This window comes from Phoenix dactylifera, chromosome 9, assembly GCF_051530095.1.
Source record: "Phoenix dactylifera cultivar Ajwa chromosome 9, Ajwa_hap1_PhDact_Kaust_v1.1, whole genome shotgun sequence".
NCBI lineage: Eukaryota > Viridiplantae > Streptophyta > Magnoliopsida > Arecales > Arecaceae > Phoenix > Phoenix dactylifera.
Genome location: NC_143198.1, coordinates 14,660,071 through 14,681,946, shown reverse-complemented (window position 1 = coordinate 14,681,946; position 21,876 = coordinate 14,660,071). Strand labels below are relative to the sequence as shown.

Below are 21,876 nucleotides of genomic sequence, written 5' to 3'. Positions count from 1 at the left end.
ACTAATTAATGTTTTATTTATGCAAGTAAGCCTAATCAGCTCGTTCCCCACACTTCAAACGATGCGGGCCCAATCCTGCCATGATCTGATCGAGCACAATTGCTCCCAAACATCCGAGCCCGCGTGCGATCCTCCAGTGATCCTCGCATTCCCTCCTTTCCGGATTAGCACGTGCACTCTTCCGGAATAAAGATTCCCACTCTCACTTCATCACAAAGAAAAAGAACTTTTTAACCTCCAATCCCATAAACAATAGCTGAAATTACTATTTATTCCCGAAATTACTATTCATTCCTGAAATGACTGTTCATATGAACAGTGTTCCGTGAAAACACTATTCATATGAACAGTATTTGAGATGAAACTGTTCATATGAACAGTGTTACGTAAAAACACTGTTCATATGAACAGTGCTACGGAAATTTGTTTTGATGATTCACCATTCTTCTTCCTTCCAGCGGCTCTCTCGCCCGTTTCAGCCACGCTCCAGCAAGCCTTCCGCGTATCAGACGTGTCACCAGCCCGCGTCCCCACCTTCCGCATGCGTCTCCTTCCTTACGCGATCAAAATCCCAGCTCTTCCGTGATCTTCTTCTTCAGTGTGCCAGTCCATGCCGCGTCCCAACCGGATCAACCAGCAGCTCTTTCCCAAGGATCTCGCGATTAGATCCCCAGTGTATCACGCGGTGAACCTTCCATCCGTGCCTTCCGCATGCGTCCCAATCCTCCACACCATCAGCAGCAGCAACGCCCGCGTATCAGACGCATCTCATAGCCGGCACGTCCCAGCAACCGCGTTCTTCACGCGGTGAAAATGCCCAAATTTTCTTCCATTTCAGCGCGTCTCCACCTTCCGCATCCAATCCCAGTCGCTCTTGATCCACCTCCCGGAGCCCCGTGATGCAAGCCGTGATCCCAGCAGCGCCCGAAGAAGGAAGTCCGCACCTCCCTTCTGCGATCCGAATCCCAGCCGTCCCCACCTTCCGCATCAGGCGTCCGGCGATCTCGCGTCCGTGGCCAAAGAGGGAAGTCGTCCGGAGCAATCCGCCCGCCATCTCCTCCTCCTTCCCAGCATCTCGGATGACCGGTGATTCCTCCCCAAATTCCAAGTGACCCCGCGGCTATAAAAGGAGAAGGGGAAGGCCAAGGGGAGGGTGTGCTCGGTTGGGGTGGGAACCAAAGAAGGAGTCGGCTGTTTTTCAAGAACAGGGGTGCTCTGTTCTTGGGAAGAAGAAGAACATAAAAAGTTATTTTATGTTGGAAGTCCACCGTGGGAATGGGAGAGAAAGAGAAGTGATTTTTTTTCTTTGTTTTCTTTTTTTTATTTTATTTGCAAAATAGGGGAGTATTAGGCCTCTAATCTCCACTTTTATTTGTAATCAGTCTTCTTTTTATGAAATCTAGAAAAATTTCTTTCATGCAATCCCTGTTCTAGGTTCGAGTTAATTTCTGTTTTCTTTTTATGAAATCTTTTAATTTTTCTTATATGCAATTCATGTTTCAGGTTAAGTTTAATTCCTGCAGTTTGTTTTATGTTATGCAGTCTATGTTCCAGGCTTCAATCTCCCTAAGCACTGTTTTCATCCATTTTAATTTATGCAAAAAAAAACTCTTCTTTGATTAATTAAATAAATGCTTTTCAAATTTAAGTAACTGTCTTTCTGTTAATTTCAATTAGAAAATATTCTCTGGTAGTCCAGGGAATCATTCAACATCCTCAAGATAATGTTTTTCTTTTATCATTCAAAAATCGATTTCAAATCCGAGTGAACGTTCTAATTTTTAAGCAACTCCAATCGCCTCCCTGTGGATCGACCTCTTACAACCACTATTCTTCGAGTAGAACAGGTAAGAGTAAATTAAATTTAACTTTTGTTCGTCGGTTCTAACAACGATCTGTCTAGCATATTTTTAGGTGGACAGGAACCGCACAACAGGCTCCTACAAATTAGGAGCCCTTGATCACCTTCCAAGCGGGGCGCCGGCCCCTCTTGTGTTGCCGCCCCAAGCCAAGGAAAGGAGGGGCGTGCGCCCCTCCTTCATGGTTGCCCTAATCCTTATTAAGTAAGGATTGGGATGCCCTAATGTGGTCAAGCCCTAATCCAATTAGGCTTAGCCCAAGGGTGAACCAATTTGGATCCAATCTAGGTAAGTCCTAATCCAATTAGAACTTAAATCAATTTTGACTCAATTAAACTCTTCAATCCTAATCCAATTAGGAGTCTTATTGATTCATTAGATTAATAATTAATTGTGACTTAAGAAACCCTAATCCAAATTAGGACATATTTAATTTTAGTCCTAATCCAATTAAGATTCTAATTGAATCCGAAGTCCTAATCCAATTAGGATTTCTATGAATCCTATTCTAAGTAGGAATCCAAAGATGAATTCAAAATTCTAATCTAATTTGGATTGTAGGAATCCTACTCCAAGTAGGAATCCCAGTCCTACTCCAACTAGGATTCCCAGTCCTAATCCAATTAGGACTCTAGGAATTCTACTCGAAGTAGGACTCTTGTTTCAAGTCCAATTAATTAATTCCCTTTGTTCCTTCTTCAATTGAATATCAATCGAATTGATTACTTGTGATTCCTAATCACGATTCAACCATCGGATCGGTCAATACTTCTAGTGTGTGTGACCCCATAGGTTCTACTCTGACTGGTAGTGAGATATATTATGATCTCTATCATAATATCATTGAAAACTCCTTTCAATGGTTTGGAACGATTCCAACTCTACTCATTAGGTTTTATCGATCATCGAGATAATCCCTGTGAGTCCCACCATCCCCCAGTGACACCTAGCAGCATGTAGTGGCTACCTAGTAGAATAGAATGATGAACCTCTAGGTGCAGTTATTATGTGATACAGTCCTACTATCGTGGATCCCTACAAGACGGAGGTCATGGACAACTCGTCAAACCCCATCGTCTGTCATATGTGAAGATTTATTCGACTTAAGTTCGAGAGTGGATAACTCTTTCTCCACTGTGCATACTGCCCCGGCCGAGGTCTTACGAACTCAGTCTTATAAATCACATAGGATCTCTCCTTATCTATCAAGGTCGATAGATTCCTTATAGGTGCATACCCTACTCCTACAGTGAACTTACTGCAGCCAATCTACACTGCATGGACCCATATGGCTAGAGACCATGTATGTGTGCAGTCAAACTACAATAACCTCGCTGTGAGTAGCCGAAGCACCGCAGGTCAAAGGACCAGTCACACTACTGCAACATCAAGCAAGTCACTGACGAGTGGATGACATCCAAGTGACTTCTTGTATTGGTCACGCTCAGTACCCTTGTTCTTAACAAGCACCTGCACTATTACTTCAGTGTCGCCACACTGTGGACTCGAGTCTCGTCCATCCATAAGAAAAGTAATCTGTGCACTGATCTCATCGGATCGATCACCGTCCTCGTGATGATCCATCGATCAGGAGCGTTCAGAAATTAATCACTAATGATACATGGCTCAAATTCTCAACTCTTGAGAATATGCATCATCATCTTATTAATTCCTTGGACGATTCATAGACACAATAATAATATGAATGAAAAAGATGCCTTTCATTTATTCAATAATAATAAAGTCAAGTACAAATTATGTCCTAGAATTAATAATGTGTCAGCCAAAATTGGCTTCTAGGGCATACATCTAACAATCTCCCACTTGCACTAAAGCCAATCAGTCATATATCTAAGCCCCATCTTCTCAAGGTGGGCTTCAGTCTTCTGCTGACTTAGCTGCTTAGTGAACGGGTCTGCCACGTTATCCGCGGAGTCTACTCTCTGCACCTCTACATATTTCTTCTCAACATAGTCGCGTATGAGATGGAAGCGCCGCTCTATATGCTTGGACTTCTGATGAGACCTTGGCTCCTTAGCAAGAGCTATGGCGCCATTATTATCGCAGTAGAGTGTTATGGCATCTGATGACATTACATCTAATTCCGCAATAAATTTCTTGAACCAGAAGCCTTCCTTAGCAGCTTCAGAGGCGGCGATGTATTCAGCTTCCATAGTATAGAATCAGCAATGATCGGTTGTTTAGAACTCTTCCAATTTACCGTACCACCATTGCACAAGAACACATATCCAGATGTTAACTTCCTATCATCGACATCAGTCATGAAGTTTGAATCTGTGTACCCTTCTACCTTTAACTCTGATGATCCTCCAAAGACTAAGAATAAATCTTTAGTTCTTCTCAAGTACTTAAGAATATTCTTCACAGCTGTCCAGTGTTCTTCACCTGGATTCGACTGACATCTGCTTGTGACACTCACAGCAAGAGCTATATCAGGTCGTGTACATAGCATGGCATACATGAGGCTCCCTATTGCCGATGCATAAGGGATCTTGCTCATGCGTTGAATCTCTTCAGATGTGTTGGGGCACATCTTCTTGGAGAGATGAATTCCATGCCTAAGGGGTAAAAGACCCCTTTTGGAGTTTTCCATGCTGAACCTTTTCAGCACTTCCTCTATATACATTTTCTGTGATAGGCCAAGCATTCTTTTAGATCTATCTCTATAGATCTTTATTCCCAAAATATAGGATGCTTCCCCAAGGTCTTTCATGGAGAATTCTTTTGACAACCAGACCTTGACCGAGGTTAGCATGGGAATATCATTCCCTATCAGGAGGATGTCGTCCACGTACAGTACGAAAAAAACAACAGCGCTCCCACTAACCTTTTTGTAAACACACGGTTTCTCTTCGTTTTTGATAAAATCAAACGTTTTGATTGCGTCATCGAAACGAGTGTTCCAACTCCGAGATGCTTGCTTTAGTCCATAAATGGACCTTTGCAGCTTGCAGACCTTGTGATCTCCATCACTAGAAGTGAAATCCAGAGGCTGTTCCATATAGATATCTTCATCAAGATATCCATTCAGGAAAGCAGTTTTTACATCCATCTGCCAGATTTCATAATCATGAAATGCTGCAATGGCAAGCAATGTTCGGATGGATTTCAGCATGGCTACAGGTGAAAAGGTCTCCTGATAGTCAATGCCTTCGCGTTGACTATACCCTTTCGCCACAAGCCTTGTCTTATAGGTCTCTACCTTTCCATCCGAACCTATTTTCCTTTTGTAGATCCATTTACATCCAATAGGTACAATACCTTCTGGTGGATCTACTAAGGTCCAGACTTGGTTGGAATACATGGAGTCTAACTCTGACTTCATGGCTTCCAGCCATTTCTCGGAATCGATATCAGATATCGCCTCGTTGTAGGTTTTGGGATCCTGTATGTGATCCCTATCTCCCACTAGGAACATTTCCTCGGTATCCTCTTCTAGTATACCTAAGTATCTATCGGGAGGATGGGAGACCCTACTAGATCTACGAGGTGGTCGAGGGACATCGTGTACTGGCTCTGTATGAATGGGTTCAATAGGATCCATGACTCGTTGCTTTTCAGAGACTTTCTCTTCAAGCTCAATTTTCCTCCCACTGCCTCTGTCAAGGATAAACTGATTTTCCAAGAAGATGGCATGACGGCTCACAAAAAAATTGTGATCCTCTGAGATGTAAAAATTGTATCCTAATGACTCTTTAGGATATCCTATGAAACGAGCACTTATAGTCCTAGCCTCTAACTTGTCTGCCTGTAGTCTCTTGACGTGGGCCGGACATCCCCAAATCTTGAGATGACCAAGACTTGGTTTCTTCCCATGCCATATCTCATACGGTGTGGTAGGAACGGATTTAGAGGGAACCCTATTCAGTAAATAAACTGCGATAAGTAAGGCATCTCCCCAAAGAAACATAGGTAAATCAGTGAAGCTCATCATGGACCTGACCATATCCAATAGGGTCTGATTCCTCCTCTCTGACACCCCGTTGAGTTGAGGTGTACCCGGAGGTGTCCACTGTGAGACTATGCCATTTTCCTTGAAATAGTCTCGAAATTTTTCACTAAGGTATTCTCCTCCTCGATCTGATCGAAGAGCCTTAAGAGGTTTTCCAGTTTGTTTTTCTACTTCATTCTTGAACTCTTTGAACTTTTTAAAAGATTCAGACTTGTGTCTCATAAGATACACATACCCATACCGTGAATAATCATCGGTAAAGGTAATGAAGTACGAATAACGTCCCCTAGATAGCACATCGAATGGGCCACATACATCTGTATGTACTAGGATAAGTATTTCAGTGGTCCTCTCCCCATGTCCTACAAAGGGCAATCTAGCCATTTTTTCTTGAAGACAGGACTCGCAAACTGGATATGACTCGGAAGTCAATGAGCCGAGAAGCCCATCTTTATCCATTTTGTTCATCCTATCCTCTCCAATATGGCCAAGCCTGAGGTGCCACAAATATCTTTGGTTTATCTCATCCCTGGATCTCTTGGATCCTTTGGCGTTCACTTCTTGCTCGGTAACATTCACAGATACATCCATATGTAAATGATAGAGACTGTCAATCATAAAACCATGTGCAACTATTTTATTTCTCAAATAAATAGAACAGCAGTCTTTGTCAAATGTAAAAACATGACCTTCCTGTGCTAGACATGAAACAGAAATCAAATTTCTGCTAGCAACAGGTACATAATAGCAGTCTCTAAGTAATAAACTAAAACCAGACGGTAGTCGCAGATGGTAGGTGCCCACAGCCACAGCAGCAACTTTTGCCTTGTTGCCAACCCGAAGGGTTACCGCACCTTCCGCCAGCCTTCTACTTTTCTTTAGACCCTGCATGGTAGTGCACAAATGAGCACTAGAACCAGAATCTATAACCCAACTAGAAGTAGAAGAAACCGTTAGATTAGTTTCAATTATGAGCAAGTCTATACTTTCTGAAGGTGTGTCACCTTTCTTGTTCTTCAGGCTCTCGAGGTATGAAGGACAGTTCCTTTTCCAGTGGCCGTCGACATTGCAGTGGAAACATTTTCCTTTGTCGTTAGCCTTTTTCTTTTGTACTTCCTTCTTTGGCTTCTTGTCTTTCTTCTGCTTCTTAGCAGGCTTCTTTTTCTTCCAAGTAGACTTTCTCTTGGAACCAGAAGTCAACTCAGCAGCAAGGACATTGCCCCTTGAACTTTTCAAGGCTCCCTTAGCAATTACCAACATGTTTATTAGTTCAGTCTTAGTGCATTCAATCTTATTCATGTGGTAGTTTACTATAAACTGACCAAATGAATCAGAAAGTGACTATAGGATCAAATCCACTTGCAATTCCTTGTGCATGTTCATTCCGAGCTTCTCAAGCTCCTCTAGGTCCTTGATCATAGTCAGACCATGATCATGGACAGACTGCCCTTCGCGCATCTTTGTCTTGAAGAGCCTCTTGGACACTTCAAAACGAGCTGTGCGACTCTGCTCACCATACAACTCTTGCAGGTGTGCTAGTATGTCCCTAGCAGTCTTGAGATTCTCATGCTGGCATTGGAGTTCATTGGACATGGATGCCATCATATAGCATTTAACTCTAATGTCATCATCCATCCACTTTTGATGCATCTGACGCTGAACATCAGTAGGACGTGTTGGTAGTGTGGGGCTATCTGAATCGAGTATGTAGCCTATTTTCTCACAGTCGAAAATAATTTTGAGGTTTCTAAGCCAGTCCTTGTAATTGGTTCCGGTCAATCGGTTGGTCTCAAGAATACGGGTCAAAGGGTTTGAAGCTGACATTGTATCTGCAGAGAGTAAAAATTCTAGTTAGACTTTTGTACTTGATCATTAATTTGTTCTAAGGTCTTTTAGAACAAATGTAACTCTCACTATTTTCTCGAATCCCTCACACTCCCCTGGTAGGAAAACGGAAATCCCACACGACTAGGGTTTCTAGTGGGTACTGCGGTCCCACCAATTTACATGCCACCTCACCTAACAGTTATTGGTGGCACATAGATGGATGAGTGTACAACTCTTGTACAATGCTTCTCAAGCATGTTGCATGCAACTTGGTCTCTAAGCCATGAAGACCTCACCTAACAGTTATTGGTCCCATTTCTTAATTAAGTCAGACCCACCATATAACCGTAGGAATAAAGTCGTCATTGGGTCCTCACCTAACAGTTATTGGTGCCCAACCCCACCTTTACCCTACAACATCTCATGTCTATAGAGAGGTCCAGCCCTCCGATGCAACTTGACCACTGTGTCCAGCTGAGACAAATCAACATCAGAAAGACCTTAGCAGCTCTACTACAGTGGAAGACCTATTGACTTAATATTGGTTAATCAGGTCTTAGTGTTTGCAACTTGAGCTCTTCATAAGAGGTAATCGAACAATTGGCCAGGTAAGCAGGTGGGAGGCTCCCCTTACTCAGAGAGTAAGGTCCTAATTAAGTAACCACCTTTCATGCTTTCTTAGACACCAATTAGATCAATTAATCTAATATGACTTGCTCATGTCGGTTCACTCTCGACTTGATTGAGGAGGTTTTAATTTAGGTCTCAATTGGGTTTGCTACATCACATGTAAACCTATCTACCCGACTCACATTCACATCACATGCAAACGGCACATTGTAGGCAGTTATAATCGCAGCAATAATTAAAGCTAAACTTTAAATAGGTGATGATCATGGATTCTAGTTAGGTCGTATTACAAGCACATGCACGTCAATCGATCAACTGGTCTTCAACTCTTGAATTGGTTCCAAGCCTTCTTGACTCGATCCTTGACCAACTCTTGATCCAATCGCCATCAACCGCTTAGACCCCTGTTCATCTCATGCCTTGTCTTCAACTTGATCGTTGACGTACATCACATCATAGAAATACAACCAGATATAAAATAAAAATAAAAATAAATTACATCCCCTTTTAGGAGGCATGCAGGCCTCTCAAAACATCAAATAAGATGCATGCAAGCATCTGAAAAATTACATGACATCGCAGATCACATCGCAGGTCATTACATTTGATACCAAAAGGATTTGAATCCTATGATCATCACCATATGCAACAATTATAATTTTCAGATCTGAAAACTAACTGATTTTATCATGACATAGGTTGCTGATCATGCTAATCATGATTCTAAATTTTGTAATCTCATTAACAATGCAATTAGAATCATCATCTTATCACATAAAAATCAGCATGCAAAAATCAGCACCCATGAAAAATCTGCATGCAGAAATTTTCAGCATGCATGATCATTTAATTTTTAGATCTAATAAGCCTTTAGATAATTAATTCTTACCTTAATCTACGAAACCAGTCTCTGATACCACTGTTGGGAACCCGCCCATGCCGCTGATATTTCAAAAAAAAATCAGATGGCAGCGGAAGAGGCATGTGCGGGATCGACGTTCAGGATCCGATCCACATGAAGCAGGATCCGCTAATAAGCCTTGAAGCCGTTTAAGTGCCCGGCCTCTACGGGTATCCACATGAAGCAGGATCCGATCCAAGCTCTCTATCTCACCGGGGTGCTAGCTCCCTTGCAGAGATAACTTTTTAATGGCTGATCTCCTCTCTTTCTTTCAACTCTTGAATGTGCTTGAGAGGAGGAAGAAGAAGGATGAAGAAGAGGAAGAAGAAGAATCCCCACGCAGCCTTCTTTTCTTCCTTGCGTTGGATGAAGGAAGGGAGGAAGAGGATGCCGCCAAGACACCTCTTGGCTTTTCCCTTTGCTTGCGGCTGAAACAAGAGGAGGAGAGGAGGCTCACGGCTAGGAGGAAGAGGACTTCTTCTATGCCCTAGGTGCCGCCCACAAGTCCCCTTTTAAAGGCATGAAGGGCTCCTACAAATTAGGAGCCCTTGATCACCTTCCAAGAGGGGCGCCAGCCCCTCTTGTGTTGCCGCCCCAAGCCAAGGAAAGGAGGAGGGGCGTGTGCCCCTCCTTCATGGTTGCCCTAATCCTTATTAAGTAAGGATTGGGATGCCCTAATGTGGTCAAGCCCTAATCCAATTAGGCTTAGCCCAAGGGTGAACCAATTTGGATCCAATCTAGATTAGTTCTAATCCAATTAGAACTTAAATCAATTTTGACTCAATTGAACTCTTCAATCCTAATCCAATTAGGAGTCTTATTGATTCATTAGATTAATAATTAATTGTGACTTAAGAAACCCTAATCCAAATTAGGACATATTTAATTTTAGTCCTAATCCAATTAGGATTCTAATTGAATCCGAAGTCCTAATCCAATTAGGATTTCTATGAATCCTATTCTAAGTAGGAATCCAAAGATGAATTCAAAATCCTAATCTAATTAGGATTGTAGGAATCCTACTCCAAGTAGGAATCCCAGTCCTACTCCAACTAGGATTCCCAGTCCTAATCCAATTAGGACTCTAGGAATCCTACTCGAAGTAGGACTCTTGTTTCAAGTCCAATTAATTAATTTCCTTTGTTCCTTCTTCAATTGAATATCAATCGAATTGATTACTTGTGATTCCTAATCACGATTCAACCATCGGATCGGTCAATACTTCTAGTGTGTGTGACCCCATAGGTTCTACTCTGACTGGTAGTGAGATATATTATGATCTCTATCATAATATCATTGAAAACTCCTTTCAATGGTTTGGAACGATTCCAACTCTACTCATTAGGTTTTATCGATCATCGAGATAATCCCTGTGAGTCCCACCATCCACCAGTGACACCTAGCAGCATGTAGTGGCTACCTAGTAGAATAGAATGATGAACCTCTAGGTGCAGTTATTATGTGATACAATCCTACTATCGTGGATCCCTACAAGACGGAGGTCATGGACAACTCGTCAAACCCCATCGTCTGTCATATGTGAAGATTTATTCGACTTAAGTTCGAGAGTGGAAAACTCTTTCTCCACTATGCATACTGCCCCGGCCGAGGTCTTACGAACTCAGTCTTATAAATCACATAGGATCTCTCCTTATCTATCAAGGTCGATAGATTCCTTATAGGAGCATACCCTACTCCTACAGTGAACTTACTGCAGCCAATCTACACTGCATGGACCCATATGGCTAGAGACCATGTATGTATGTAGTCAAACTACAATAACCTCACTGTGAGTAGCTGAAGCACCGCAGGTCAAAGGACCAGTCACACTACTGCAACATCAAGCAAGTCACTGACGAGTGGATAGACATCCAAGTGACTTCTTGTATTGGTCACGCACAGTAACCTTGTTCTTAACAAGCACCTGCACTATTACTTCAGTGTCGCCACACTGTGGACTCGAGTCTCGTCCATCCATAAGGAAAGTAATCTGTGCACTGATCTCATCGGATCGATCACCGTCCTCGTGATGATCCATCGATCAGGAGCGTTCAGAAATTAATCACTAATGATACATGGCTCAAATTCTCAACTCTTGAGAATATGCATCATCATCTTATTAATTCCTTGGACGATTCATAGACACAATAATAATATGAATGAAAAAGATGCCTTTCATTTATTCAATAATAATAAAGTCAAGTACAAATTATGTCCTAGAATTAATAATGTGTCAGCCAAAATTGGCTTCTAGGGCATACATCTAACACGCAGGTCAAAGGACCAGTCACACTACTGCAACATCAAGCAAGTCACTGACGAGTGGATAGACATCCAAGTGACTTCTTATGTTGGTCACGCTCAGTACCCTTGTTCTCTAACAAGCACTTGCATAATTGCTCCAGTGTCCCTATACTGTGGACTCAAGACTCGTCCATCAAAGAAAGCAATATGTGCACTAATCTCAGCGGATCAATCACCGTCCTCGTGATGATCCATCGATCAGGAGCAATTCAGGAATTAATCACCAATGTCACATGCCTCAAATTCTCAACTCTTGAGAATATGCGTCATCATCTTATTAATTCCTTGGACGATTCATGGACACATAAGAACATGAATGAAAAAGATGCCTTTTATTCATTCAATAATAAATAGTCAAGTACAAAATTATGTCCTAGAATAAAATAATGCGTCAGCCAAATTGGCTTCTAGGGTATACTTCTAACATCTCCCCCTTTTTGATGATGAGAAAACTTGGAGTATATGCAATATAAAGTATATTGTGTTCTAGAAGTAATGCATAGCTAAGTTGTTTGAAGTAGAAAATATATATCTTTAAAATATACTTCATGATAATGCTTTAGATTTAATCAACATAACATAATCAACACATAAAGCATTATGAGCATATACTTAGATATTTCTCCTCCTTTTTGACAACATCAAAAAGATAGTGAGACATTAAGCACAAAGAGAAGAATACTCAAATATTTCTTTTTCTTTTTGTACTCTGATTTGCATGTCAAATTATTGCAAGAATATGAATCATATAACTCAAGACAATAATGTTAGAAAAAGATTAATGAGCATAGACCAGAGCCAATTAAGATAATTTCAGAGGAGAACAGATCGAATGTGATTCCAAAGATAGTTTTCAAATCAAGTGTAGGTGGAATCTTTCTTAAGTTAATTTAAGAAGTACCACAAATGATATTCAAGGAAAACACGAATGGAAATCTAACCTCTCTTCAATAATAAGTATGAAAGCTTGTTCATTTAAGATCTTTTGCCCAATATATTAAGTATTTTATCAACATGAGAGCAATTTAATTAATTTTCAGAGTATAAGATCAAAACTTATATACTTGAAAAATATATCATCATGTTGGATCATTAATTCTTAATGACTTCAAAGTTCTTTTATGATAATAAGAGCATTGGGGCACAAATACCAAAATATGGATTCATGCAATTTTTGATACATCTTAGAGCTCTTTTAAAGACTTTCTTTTATTCCTTTAGAAAATAAGCACAATTTGATACATAAAAATATGAATTGGCACAAAATTAAAGTTCTAAAGAGCAAGCCAATTTGGACTCATTAGTGAATTTCAAAATAGATTTTCTAAGAGATACTCAAAAAAATTCAACACATTATTCTCCCCCTTTTTCATTAAATTAGAGGCTCTTAAGATCAACTATTTGAATTGCAATTTGGTTCATGATTGATGCATAAGATATACTAACCAAATAACAAGCCTTAAGGTGTATCGTAAAGATTTTCAGATTAAATTTCAGATGATACATATTGGAGAGTATTAGGATCACTTTTTATTTAGTATTCTTTCTCTCTCCTTTAGTTATCGATTTATGCGATTAAGTTCCATATGATCTTTTCTTCTGAAATTTTCTTTCTCCCCCTTAATTGATCGTTCCTATTTAAGAGTTTAGAATTTAAAGATAATGTTCAATAAAATTATCAATCTCGAAAATATATTTTCTAAAAGTTTCAGCATATTTTCATAAGACTCAAGGTTTGAGATAAGACAACCTTTATAGAACTCAATTCAAGGCAAGCAATGGCAACACAAGGAGGTTTATCAAAATCAATCCATAAAACATTCAAGATATTCATCAAATGGATGTAACCTTTTGCATTTAGATTGAATATCTAAAGCTCCCCCTCAAAAGATGCATTTTTCTTTAATCATTCTTTTCTTTGTTGAATTTCAGATTTTGATGATAAGCGTGAATAGAACTGAAATTCTATGATATCGAGAATGTAGAGTGATCTAGAATTATTTAAAATTTGTAGCAATTACTCTTTCTAATCCTTCAAGAACAAGTTATGCTTTCTCTTAATCTTAGAGAAAATGTATAGAAATATTAATCAGAAAATGATTCATTTGAAGCTCAATTTCTTTCAAAAGCATTTACATTTTCTTTCTTTAAGAATCATTTGAGTGAGCTGAAATATTTCTAGCTTTAAGATTATTCACTCTATATATATATTTTGATGGAAGTCTTTAAGAATGTAGGAGAGAAAAATATATAGATGATCATTGAGGTATATATATTTATAGAACTCAATTTCTTAATCATAGTTTTTCAGCAATGTATACATGAAGCACAATAAATCTTTTCAATATCAAAATAAAATAATATTTTTAAAAATATTTATTTGCAATCAAGATCATCGAAAGATACATCATTTAGACCAATATTAGTATACTTTAAAGATAAGAAATGATATGTTTCAGATACGTATCGGGGCAAACAATCAAGGCATCAGAATTATTCTATTTTTCTTAAACTATAGTTTTTATCTAGAAATTATATTGAGTTTAAGCTTTTATACAAAATCAGATTCCGAATTTCATAAAGATTTTCAATAGAGGCTTTCAAAATCATAATTTGAGATATGTATCTTCCACATTGTAGCTCATCTTAAATCATTACGATTGAAAACACATATTTCAAACATATTAGAGCATATTCAGAATCTTTGTATTTAATGTTGAGTTTTGGTACGAATTAGAACATTATATACCAAATTTAGGCAAGTTGAAGGATAAAACAAAATCAATTCATTTTGTCTAAATAGAGATATCCTTCTCTTCTCCTTTTTATAAATTTATTCAACTTTCAAATTTTAAAGATGATTGTGAACGACAAATCTGAAATTTCTTTTCAATAATACTAAAAAAAAAATTTATGTAGTATTTCAAACATTCAATCAAATTGTCCAAGCATGGAGCATTACAAAATATTGAGAACCCATAATTCAAGACATCATACCACATGCAAAATATATTATGTGTTAAGTCATGCATTAAAATATTAAGAACAAGCATGTCAATGATCAAAATCAATTCTTTTCAAATAAACTCCCCCTATTTAAATATAATCTTGCACTGATTTCATCCTTAAAGTATGTTTTTAAGTGATTAAAAATTTAACTTGATTCTTCTTATATACTTTCATTTACTTTGTCTTTCATTTTTACTTTCTTATGCTCTATACTCTATTTGCTCCCTATCCGGTGGAGTTGGAAGGGGCACGAGGTACTACCACTAGCCTCCCTCTTGTGCCGTTCCTAATATACCCTACACCAAATAGTTGGATCAAATAGTGCCGGGTACTACCACTAGCCTCCCCATTGGCACCATCCCTATGATGAGCAATATAGAAAGGTTAAAATGTTCACTTCAACTTCTTCCTGTTTAAGTGTAATTAATTACAGATTTTATTCCTTCTAAAAGAATGCTCACACAAGTCTCACAAATGTGCCGAATATATTATGCTTGTTTTGCTTTTTCTTAAGATTAGAGTATTTGCCTTTACTTAGATTTTACTTCTCTTGAATAATATCCATTTTCTTTTCTTTATCTCTCTCTCTTTTTGTTATTCTCAAGTAATTTACATGAAAGAGCAGAATAAAGAAATAATCTTATGTATCATATAGATGTATATCATGCAAATAACATTTTCATTATGCTCAAGAATTCATAGCTTCTCACAAGTCATTTTAAATCAGCATTTTAAGCATATACTTGTGTATTTCATGGTTATGATATAGGCAAAGGAATATTTTAGTTTGAGCAAACCATGAATCAATTTCTAAAAGCATAAGTCAATTAATACATATATAGACATGATATCAAGAAATTAATAATTAAAGATTTTAACCATGCCACAATAAGATTTAAGTTATTGACTTTGCTCAGCTAATTTATGAGAGAGGTATCTAAAATTACCGATTCATTCTGCATTCTTCAAGTCAAATACCTACTAGATCTCTTATGTGTAACCTTTTGGCTGAAGAAAGTCCTCTCTCTTGTTTGCATGTGAATGTCTATTGTACCTTTCATGGAGGTGTCCTTCAAGTTGAAATTTCTTATTTCTTGCTCATAGATCCTGCATTATCAACAAAATTCTTTTCTTTTTTGAAAGAAAGTCATTAGTTTCTTCGAGATACAAAACATTCATATAGCATATTTCTTAACTAGGTGACTCAACATAAGATATGATAATAATTGAATGTTGAGTCACTTTACTCAAGAGATTGCCTGAATATAAGCAAACATATGTCACTTGAACTAAAGAGATAGTTTCATTAACCAAGATGGTTCAAGGACAAGTATGTGAAGCAATAGGAAGATTCATCAAGGTCAAATCAATTTCTTGTTTTCAAAATTAATTTAGTTTAGATTTTATTTGCTTAAGATAATTATCAATAAGACACGCTAGCTAAGTTTTAATCAACTTATCTTAAACAATTGTTTCTATCAAAATTCAGATTATGATTTATTTGTTATCAATAAAATATGATTCATTAGAGTTAGATTGAAGTCTTGCACAAGGGCACATAATGAGCATATAATCTGGTCTACTAGCTGTACGATAAAATACTTATTCTATCATGCTTCAATATAGCTTTAAAACAATAGATCTACTTTGCTCATCCTTTTCAAATTCTACAAGATGGGGTCATAGACATACCTTCTTCATGCCAATCTTCTATAAAAGTTTTCTTGTGGACTAACTTTGGTCAATGAAGATCCCCTTTCTTCTTCTACATACCTACAGAATTTTTAAGTTCTTGGAGTGATTGCATTGTATTCTGATTTATTTGAGTCTGCCCTTGCATGAAGGTTTGCAAAGTATCTTCAAGGAATTTCCTATGTGGTGGCACATAAGGAGTAGGAACAGAATTTCCTTGAGATTCATTGGCAGTGGGTCCATATCTCCAACTAAAGTTAGGATGGTTTCGCCAATTAGGATTATATGTTTCTGGAAATGGTCTTTTATAAGTATTGGTGAAATTTGCTTGATCATGCAACACTTCTTGAAAAGTAGGGATTGTAGGACAATCCTTGGTCACATGTGCATTACTCTCGCAAATTCCACATATACTTTCAACAATAGTTTGTGCTTTTCCTATATTGGCCTTGCTTAATTCCATGGCTTCAACCTTCCTAGTCAGATTAGCAATTTTTACATTGACATCATTATCATCTTTAATAAGATATATTCCTCCTTTTGCATTAGGTGCTATTTTAGATTTTTCATTTTTATTTGTCGTATCCCAAGCTTATGCATTTTCTGCTAAAAGATCAAAATAGTCCCAGGCTTCATTTGGTTCCTTACTCATGAATTCACCGTTACACATCATTTCTACAAATTGTCTCATATTGGAGGACAAACCATCATAAAAGAAACTAATGACCCTTCAAATTTCATATCCATGATGTGGGCAAGCAAGCAGAAGGTCCTTAAATCTTTCCCAACACTGAAAAAATATCTCTCCATCTTTTTGTGCGAAGTTCATGATATTTCTTCTAAGTGTGTTTGTTTTATGTGTTGGGAAGAATTTCTTTAAAAATTCTCGTGTCATTTCTTGCCAGGTAGCTATGGTCCTAGGCCTTAAGGAGTGTAACCATGACTTAACTTTTTCCTTTAAAGAAAAAGAAAATAACTTAAGTTTAACTACCTCTTCAGTGACATCATTGAAATGAAGTGTTGAACACATTTCATCAAATTCTTTCAGATGCAAATAGGGACTTTCAGAATCAAGTCCGTGAAACTTTGGGAGTAATTGGATTATTCCTAGTTTCATGTCAAAAGCTCTCGCAGCAGTAGGAATAACCATACAGGATGGGGTACTGGTCTTAGTGGGTTGTAGATAATCACGAAGCGTTCTAATAGGTAAGTCATCTTGAAATTCATTATCTCCCTGATTACTACCATTATCTTCCATTTGATTATTTGAATTTTGAACAATTAAATTTTTATCTCTTGATTCAACTCGAAATAATCTATTCTTTTTATCTCTCTCCCACAACAGCATATACTGAAATTTTATTTTATTATATATATATATATATATATATATTGTTGGTATAAGTACCACCTAAAGAGATCTAAACACTCTAAAAAAATTTAATTAAAATTAAACATGCATTAAAACATCACCCAATAAGTTCTAATGTTTTTCTAAAAATTCTAGACAGCTCCTAACTGTTTGAAGAGGACACCTAAGCCTCCAATCTGGTCTAGTAACCTTAGTCGACCAGGTAAGCTCCCAGGTAAGTGGAGGGGTCACGATGCATGTAGCAAAGGTCCCACTTAAAATCCACTTTCCTCGAACAGAAATTGTCTCCCTTCAATCACTTAGAGGGACAAAGCTAGCCTAGACATCGACCCGGGCCATAGAGCGAAATTGGTGTAACTTTCAGTGGTCTTCGTCCTATTGAGCTCGAATATCCTTAGGGGCCAACATCTAGTTAATTTTAATTAGGCTTAGGATATTTATGCACTGGGATGATTTTTGGGCTAAGGACGAGTGATGAAATCCCGACCTTATCTTTTTAATGGGTTCAGCCCTTAGATTATTTTATGCAAATGCTTTATACTATATGCAACAATCAAGAAGATTTTTAACATTTTATGTCATGACATTAAATTGCATTTGAATAGTTGATCAAACAAACTAGTTAAATTTTTTTTTATTTTTTTATTATTTTAATTAATAATTTTTTTTATTTTTTTAAACAAGAGTAAAATTCTAATCTAGGAAAAATAGGACTAGTATGAACAAAATAGAAAAATTAAGTTAAATACTCACGGCCGGAGTTCGTTCACTCCGGGAATCCAAAAATATGATCTTGATCTTCCTCGTTACTGGTCCTGCTTTGTGTCGCTCTTGAATCTGAAAAGATTTGAAATTTTAGCCATGTTAAAAATAAAGAAAGATTGAAGAACTAAAAATTAAAGATTGAAATTTGCAGCCTTGTTCTCGTTCCCACGTTGCAAATCCCCGGCAACGGCGCCAAAAACTTGCTACGGTTTTAATCTTGCCTTTTTTTAAAAAGAGAAATTAAATGTAGAATACCCCAAGTATAGGGTGTAGCAAAGTAATATTCTCGGTGAGTCCGAAGTCGAATCCACAGGGATTTGACAGTGAACAAAAACTAAAGGCTGAATAATATTCGGATTGACAAAAATATAACTAAGGCATCAGGATTCAACCTAGCACTTCATCATGCTTTTCTTAAAATCACCTATTAATCATAATAAAATAGATTTAGTTTTATGGGCAACATTACAGTAATTCTATTTTAAACTACAGGGATTTTTAAGCATCTGTTATACCCGGGAGAAATAACAAATCAAAGAAAATATATAAGTTTGAAATAATTTCAATCAATCTACTGCACCATAAATCAAATCAAAAACACTAAAATCCCATTGATGATTAAAGGAAATACATGAAGAAAATGCTAGGCTTTTTTCTAGCCTTAGCTAAAAGAGATTTAGCTATCCATATGAGATGCAAGCATTTTTATAAAAGGGATTAGCATAGAATAAATAAAATAAAGCATAAATCCTTTTTTTTTCCTTTCTTTGGTTCAGAAAATAGGGCACTCTGTTTTCTCTTTCGGCTGCCTTCTCCCCTCCGTGACCTCCCCTCCTCTCTCTTCCGACTGGGAAAGATGCAAATGTTGGCTTCCCCCTCCTCTCCTTGTTCCGTCCCTCCTCTCCTTTGCCTCCACCGACAGCAAAGACTTGGGATGGGAAGAGCCGCTAACACTTGGATGGATCCGGCCGGCTGTCCTCTTCTCCTCCCTCGCCTGGCTGAGAAAAATCGGAAGAAGGACTGCGGTTGTTTGGCTTCCCTCTGGTTTCCTTGTTCCGTCCCTCCTCCTCCTCCTTGATCCGTGGCCTCCCTCCTTTTATAGACACCTTTAGCGTATTGGAGAAGCTGGAACGCTGCTGGGAGCGGATGAGATGCGTGGATTTGAATGCAGAACCCACGGATGAGCCGTGGGGTGGATGAAGTCGAATCGCTTGGGACTCTTCGGTTGGGAACGTTGCAGAAGTTTGAAAAGGGATGAGACGCGGGGTGGAATGATCCTGCTAGTAACGGCTGGAAGAAGATAAAACAATCGGATGGGGAGTTGCTGAGGCGCGGTTGAAGATTTGGCTTCTTCCCTTTGCTACCGTTGGGAATTTATTTTGATGTTTGAGAAGACTCTTCAGATGAATGAGGGGAAGAATGAAATGCGGCTGAATGTTCTTGAAACAGGGGAGACGGAAGCCATGAATGAGATGTGGCTTGAATTGAAGAGCCGGTTTTGGCTTAGGTCCCTTGGATGAGATGCCATGATGCTTGGAGAGCCACACGGACGGTTTTGAAGATGCTGGGAAGCTCCACGACGCGGACACTTGTGCTAGCTAAAACAACTGGATATAGTGATATAGATTGCATGCGGATGATGGGCGGCGTGAGGCTCAGATGAAACGCTAAAGATTTGTTGAGCTCGGAACGCCAAGCATTGGGCTCAAACCCAGCATTATTGAGTCTTTTGAATTACTTGCACCCAGACATTGAAAGAGTAGATGCCCTACAAGCCAATCGCAATATGTATTGCGAAAGGTTTTTTCTTTTGATTTGTCCAAATCATGTACATGACATTTAAATATGAATAAAGGCGTTATGTTTTATCATATGCTGTTGATTATATTTATGATAAACTCCTTAGATTAGGGCAATGGTTTTAAGACTATGATGAGATCATACTAGTGAGACTTAAAATCCTAAAATCCTAATCTTAAATATTCCCAGTCATTGGTACATTGAGTCGGGGATCAATGATTACCGAAAAAGACTGGCATGTCTTATGTATGCTCGATGCAGAGGATGATTGATCTCACAATCATTTGTGTGGAGACACTAATACAAAGATGTGGGTGCTCATTAGAGTAATGAGTTCACTGAATTGACCTACAAAGAGAAATCTTATGAAGTCTTACTTACATGTCAAAAGATGATTCTCTTAGTGGAAGTTGTGCAACTGATCCTATGACCTGAGATCACCATGGTATCTTGTGCACATGAACCCATATTTTGGTTTACACTCATTCATGACAATAAGTTGCGTACGAGGTCTTCTGGATATGGTGAATTGTGTATGAAGATTATGAGTAGGTCAACAAGAAATTAATCACTTCTAGTAAGAGAAGATAGCATCCTATTTATTCTAATCATATGATAATTCAGGAAGCCTTTGATCAAAGCAGAATGAAAATTAGAAAGAGTTTCTAACGTTTCATTATTTGAATTATCATTAAAAGATTGAGAAAAATATGAATATGAAATTGAGTTTGACATATATTCATACTCATATACATATTTGGGATGCAGTTTGATTAAAGGATTGAATTGCATGGTAACTTGCCACTGAAGGGTATTTTTGGTATTTCCATCAAATTCCATATTTTCCGAGTAGACATGACACGTTGCTAGATGACAATCTTGTTTTATAGGTTTGATCAAATTAAAGAGTTTAATTCGATCACCCATTAGAAAAGATTCTAATAGTTAAGTTCGGGTTCGCGCAGTTTGGACTTAAATCGATTAGAAGAGTTCTAATTAAGTTGGGTCAACTCGCACTCACACCTATTGCTGGCTAAGTATGGAACCCAATGGGTCACACACAAGAAAACTTATCAAGGGTCTAATTGGATTAGATCATGTTTGCAAGATAAACATCCTAGCAGGTGTTGCAAATCTTAGCTCCTGATTCGAATTGGATTCGAATCTGATTCGAATTGGATTCGAATCTGATTCTTAATTGATCTAATTTGATTAGATCATATTCTAATATGGGTTAGCCAAGAGTTGGCACCTAATTGGCTTGGTTTGAGTCTAATTGGATTAGATTTGATAAATCATTCATTTTTGACCGTTGGATCAACATTTGGACGAAGAGATGGATCAAATGGATGGCGCCATGGATTGGAGCCATTGGATCTTCATCATGGGATGATGGGAGATCATGATCTCGTGATGGATCTCATCTGGAGGCATGATGATGAAATTTATGTGAAGGGATAAGCACTTAAAATAGATGGCGCCCCTTGGATTGGATAAAGATGACACGTCATCTTATCCTAACTACTCTCCCTTCAACCGCATCATTCTCTCTCTCCTTATTTCTTATGGTGCCACCAATAAGGGCCTTTGGATCATCATCTAGCCTTGATCAATGGTTGAGAATGCTCCCTATTTTTCATGCGTGAGAAGAAATGAAGAGAGGCATGAGTACGGTGGATTTCATGAAGAGGTGCTTAGGGAATGGATAAGGATGAAGCGCCATATCATAAGCACTTCATCTTAT

At 38.2% G+C, this 21,876-nt stretch overlaps 1 non-coding gene across 1 annotated transcript; it reads left to right on the top strand.

Annotated features, from left to right (window-relative positions):
* Positions 1-16,935: 16,935 nt before the first annotated feature.
* On the top strand, positions 16,936-17,042 carry LOC120109580 (small nucleolar RNA R71). The gene has a single exon (XR_005510415.1). It is a non-coding gene; the product is annotated as a small nucleolar RNA R71 (small nucleolar RNA).
* The last annotated feature ends 4,834 nt before the right edge of the window (positions 17,043-21,876 follow it).